General features: G+C 41.4%; 1 protein-coding gene across 1 annotated transcript in view; it reads left to right on the top strand.

The window, feature by feature from the left end:
- Positions 1-6,000, top strand: part of LOC104955410 (early nodulin-75) — a 48,343-nt gene that overhangs the window by 35,575 nt on the left and 6,768 nt on the right. The window lies entirely within an intron of this gene.

Consider the following 6,000-nt stretch of genomic DNA (forward strand, 5'->3'; position numbering starts at 1 on the left):
CACACAAACTATTGAAAACCACATCAACGAGCCACACTTTTGCATTGGATGACATCTGCAGGTTACTGCATAACCAACATGTCCACTTTACCATAAATACTCACTAAAGAACCCTCTGTATATTGATCGACCCGACCAATGTCCTCTACACTCCTCTTTGAATAATGTTAACTAAAAAGTACCCAGTTGTTGTTTTTTTACCTTTTTAACTTCACCATGTAGTTGTGACCCATTTATTGAGATGAATGTCTTCTTTAAAAACCCATCGGCTTGGTGCTGAGTTCCATTGAAAGGGTTAGAAAGAGAAAGTTTCCCTTTCCAGTGCCCTGACTTGGCATTAAAGGTAGAAAGCATCTCCAACCAGTGTAGGCCTACATGTGTTGCTTTAAAATGCACCATGCAGATGGACATGTCAATAAGTTATTAAATCAAAAAAGATTTTTAATAGCAGATTGAAAGCGCTTTAGAGTGTACTTAATCCCTAATAGCTTTATATAAATATTTCTTAATGCATATTTATTCTACTTATTAGACAGAACACAAAAGGGCCAGTTTAAGTAAACACATGTGGATAAAAATGCTTTAATAAAAGCAGTGTTCTTCAGCCTGCATTTATCTGGGCAATGATTTAGCAGTTGTTCCGTTCTTCAGCTGTTTTAACACATTCACAGCTGAAAGCTTCACGGTGAAAACGGCAACCTTCTGCTGTTAAGCTCATAGAATATTCATGAAAAAAAGACCTTTCTGAATATTTGTTCTCCTGTAACTAACCTTGTTCGTGTTGATTCACTTCCCACGTTTGTGTATGGATGTCTTAAAAACACAGATGCATCTCTAAACCTGCTGCTGATTGTGAGTAAGATCTCATCCTGTTCCCTAGGCCAGGAGAGGGTACTGTTCTTCTACTTTCATACTTTCTGCTTTGCAAAAAACATTTCCACACACCTTATTACACAGTTTAAGGCAAGATTGGAGATCATAACACCATTTAAAAAATCCATAGGTCTTACATATAATGTTGGTCTTAAATTCGCTTTAAAGCCTTTAACTCTGAAGCAACAGGTTAGCTTCATGTCTGGGTATCAGCACAGCAAATCTGGGGTTTATTATTATATTTTCACAATAGTTATCTCCCTCAATGTTGGATGTATTTTTGTATGTCTTACACAGTATGCATTTGAGCCCAGTGTTTGATTCTAGCCCTGTGCGGACTCAAATTCCTACAGTGTGTTCAGCTATGTTGGCGACTCAATAAAACAATTAATCATCATATGGCCGGTCAAAGCACACGGGTGGCGACTTTACTGTAGAGTGTGTGCACGGCTGCCAATAGCGCTTCAGCTTCTCATCACTCAGAGGAATAGAGCACGCTGTGATCCCGATGAGAGACCTGTAGGCTCTGGAGGGATTCAATGGAGAGCCAGTTCAATTAATCTGAGCCCTATCCCTGTCTAATTGTGCCAATAAGGCAGCAGCTGTGAATGGATCTGCAGCAGGACTGACGTGCTGATAGCCGTCACCTCGGCGACGGCAAGAGGCTTTAGATATTCATGCCCGTCACTCACCTCATGCAGAGCTGGTGTCACACACACACACACACAACACACACACACACACACACACACACACACACACACACACACACACACACACACACACACACACACACACACACACACACACCACACACACACTTGCCCTTCAATTTACTTCCATTTGTTTTAGATGGCTTCAGTGGCTCTGCAAAAAAAAGCAATCATACTGTACATTTCCATAGCGGAGAATCAGGACGTTGTTCTTGTTTTCCCACCGATGCTGCTGCTTCCTGCACATTTTGGTACGAGCCTTTGATATCACCTCTATGATTTTCTGTTTGTTTATGTGCTTGGCATCTGAGGTCAGCACCTATCCTATCCCCTCTCCCTCTCTCTCCCTCTCTCTTTCTCTATTTCTCTCTCTCTTGTCTTTTCCTCCCCTATGTCCCCTATGCTCAATTCTGTTTTTGATGCCCTACATTGATCCATCACTCTTACCTTTCCTCCTCTTCTTTCTCCCTCTGTTGCCTTCTATCTCCCACCTCTTTTTATAAAATCCGTCTGTTCTTCAATCTCTCCTCTCTTCCCTCTCACTCCCTCCTTCCTTCTGTCTCCATAGTCATTGCAACCACATGCCTTTCAACCCTCTCCATCTTTCTTACCCTCCCCTCTATCTCTCCTTCACAGTTTCCCCCTTTTTGTTTGCCCTTGCTCCTCACCTCATCCACCCTCTCCCGCCTTCCTCCCACCCTCTTTCTGGGGTGACTGGCAGGAGTCTTTGGCTCTCCCACATGCCACCTGTCTCTGTGCTCCTCACAGCTCCATTCACTTGCTTTATCTTCCTATTTATTTATGAATGATGGCCATCATAGAGCCGCCGTAGAAGCGTCCTCCTGGTGAGCTGAGATGTCGCTTTGGGGAACAAGCTTTCTTTGTTGTTTTCTGAAATGTGTCACTTGTATATTTCTATTAATCCTGTGTGTAGCTCCTGGTGTGATGGGTTTGCTGAACTGTTTCTTAGTGATGGAGTGGAGGCACTTCATAGGGATAGAAAGGGATAACACCCTCCCTGACATGGCTCATTATAATTGCCAAGCATAATGGACACGCTGACAAGATTTGTTGTCTGAGTGGCACGTTTTGACACTGTGCGTCCAGGGCAAAATACCCTTGAAAGTTCAAGAAACGCCTGTGAAATTAAAATGATGTGGCAAAACATGGGGCCTATAATTACAGTGCCCTCTTTTTTGTCATTCTGTACTCAGAAGTAAACGTGACTTCTTATGCCATCTCTCTTGTGCCTCTGCACTCTTTGTGATTGGCAGTATATTCTTCCCAGTGCAGTCCAAGCAAGAAAAATGAAAATCTTTCACTCAGAAAACAAGCGAGCGTGTAGCCTGAAGCAGACGAACATGTCACTTTGTGTTACTCTGTTGTGTGATCATATATTAGGATTAGCAGGAAATATTTTTACGGTAAAAATGGATGCAATGCAACACTTCTAAAATTAGCATAGAGTTGAATCAAGACTTCTGGGATGCAGTCAGAACAGAAATGTTAAATCGTATGGTTCAGAAAGTTACTCATTTATATGAATATGAATCATGAATGGGATTACATGGAATCTGGGAGTTGTGTTTTTTTTCTTTTTAGGCCACCCTTAAAACTACAAATGCTACACCCTGTCCATGTGTCATTGGATATTTTCATTAACTATTAAATTCTCTTTGGCGAAATATGTTTTTGCACTATACATTGTGACACCATCAGCAAAAGGAAAGAGAAGTTGAACTGAACAACTTTAGGAAATGATTAATCACTGAAATAAAAATAAGAAGCCAAACATTCATTGCTTCAGTTTCTCACTTGGGAGCTTCTCTTGCATTTCTATATGTTCTTTGACAGTCAAATAAATACATTTGGGCTGTTTGTTGGACAAAACTAGTAATTTTCACTATGTTTTTCCCGACATTTTCTAGAACAAATAATAATTTCAAATGCACAGAATGAGCTGCTAATGGGCCACCAGTTAGCTCAGTGGTTTGAGCTGGCGGCCCATATGCCTAAACCCCTGCCCAGTAAGCCGGTTGAAATGCCTTGCACCCCGCTCAAATCTGAGAATCTCCAATAAGTGCCCCTTCTGGCCCAAAAATATACCTGAAGAAAAATCTGCTAATTATTCAATAAAAAAAAAAAAAAAGTGTGCATAGTGAGCAGCAGTGCACTAATGACATTAGTAACTTTAAAGTTATGCATAGATTGACTGATCATTGATAACAGTTTGACTTTGGCCCTCTAATGTAATAACTGGTTAATATTTCATTTATTTGAACACATTTAAAGACATTTGCAGTAGTTAAAGAATGTGGAATGTTTTAATGAAGCAGGCTGGTTGTGGACTTCCTCTCTTATATGACCACTCGGGGAAAAATCTGGGTAGTAAAAATCAACGCAGCCAATTATGAGACTGAGTAATACATTTTTTGCATTTCTTTGACTCTTTTAAAGAATGCTTGAGGAATGACTGCAATTTCCTCATTACTGAATCTCTCTGCAGGCTGCTCTGCCTCTTTCTGCCCTGTAGGGGGAGCGAGAGGGCTGGCAGTGATTGCTGCCTGCCATCCTCTCCTCCTCCTCCTCCTCCTCCTCCTCCTCCTCTCGTCTCACATTAATATGAGGTGACAGAGTTTCATATACCACCGCCACGCACCAGTGCCCTGTCCCCCAAGTCATGCGTCTGAGCTGTTCTAACCCCAACTGTGCCAGTGGTACAAAAACACAGTCGGGGGCGGGGGGGGGCACAGGCCTTTTTTGTAAGTGTTAGAGAGAGTGGAGAAATACCCAGACTAGCACACACTGAAAAGAAGATACACTAGCAATTACATGTATAAAGATCACTTGAGTATATTTTCCTCTTTAGTAAAAGCCCTTTGAATGTTGGTTGTCCCGTTTTTCAGATTTGGTACTGAATATGAAAGCTTCAGTTTGTGAGCTGGTCTGCAAACAAGCCGCGGCACCTCGGTGGCTTTAGCCTGTAGCTTCTGTTGTCACAGTGCATGAAGAGTGACTGTGAGCTGGATAGTATGTTTGCTCATGACCCTGGAGAGCACATTCAGGTGGCTGTCGCGTGGGAGTCACAGGGATTAATTATGTAATAAATGTAGGTGGGCAGTGGATCTCAGAAAAGAGGAGAAAGGTTGATTGTTCTAGTGAGATGGCTAACCTGAACCCCTTAAGCAAGGTTGAAAAAAAAGCATTGGTATTTGAGTAACTACTACATGCCATTTGAATACAAAATGTCAATCACTCAGAAACATAACGTTTTTTTCAAAGGTCATCTTGTACGTACAAGGGTTTAAATGGCTTTTATCTCAGCGTTTTGATTAATTCGCCTACTCCTGTGGAAAGTGTACCGTTTTTTTCTCCTCCTATACCTTGGAGGCTCCGAGAAAAAGAGGAAAACTAAGGCTAATTTGTCTCCTGCCGATTTACCAGGAGCATCTGCCAGATCTCGGTGACCTTAAAAGCAATCCTCCACCATTTATCAGTTTTATTAAGAACGATTGTTTTTGGCCACATCTGTCTCTGTGGTGTATCGGGACAATTATGGGTGGTTTGAACTTTTCCAAGAGAATGTAGAAAAAATCGACTCAACATTTACATTCTCAGTATGTATTTGATGGTCTTCTTCACTATAGTTTACAGTAAATAATACGTTCATTTGTGTTAAAGTAGCAAGATGTTTCTGTCACTTCTCATTTTTTTGTGACCAAGTAATGCTTAGTCTTGCTTGGCATGCATTTTAGCTACATATTCTTAGTGGTAAACAAATCACACTAAAGTCACAGTTTGAGTTTAATGAAATGTTCCTGCTTATTTACATCATATTATGCAAATGTCATGTTACATAAGCATTTTCTGTTTTAGCATATCAATGAAAGGCCAACAATGTAACGTCTGTGTTGAAGAAATTGTATTTTGGGCCTCTTCAACACTTCCCGGATAAATATTAAAGACAAATACTAGGACTGATTTCACTGATACTTAGCCAACAACTTGTGTCCCCCTCTACTGTATATGAAAGTACTGTATAAAGTATTACTTTGTTTTTTAAAGTTCTCAGAATTTGCAAATAATAGCAAATGACCCCTCTGGTTCATTGGGGAAAGGCCACAAATGGTCAAAATGTCCGCCCTGTTGGCCTGTTCCCTCTGTGTGCTTTAGTGGATATGTGTAATTATGTGAGTGTGATCACTGTGTGTTTAATGACTCAGTAGCCGGTGCCTGAGGTCAGGAGAAGGAGGAACATCTGTCCATGAAAGGATGTTACTGACGGTCTGAAGGACGAATCGTGCTTTTGGCCGGCTCTGCCACCTATCATGATGCAGGGTAGTGTGTGTGTGTGTGTGTGTGTGTGTGTGTGTGTGTGTGTGTGTGTGTGTGTGTGTGTGTGTGTGTGTGTGTG

This window comes from Notothenia coriiceps, unplaced genomic scaffold, assembly GCF_000735185.1.
Source record: "Notothenia coriiceps isolate Sejong01 unplaced genomic scaffold, NC01 NC01_scaffold00024667, whole genome shotgun sequence".
NCBI classification, from domain to species: Eukaryota; Metazoa; Chordata; class Actinopteri; order Perciformes; family Nototheniidae; genus Notothenia; species Notothenia coriiceps.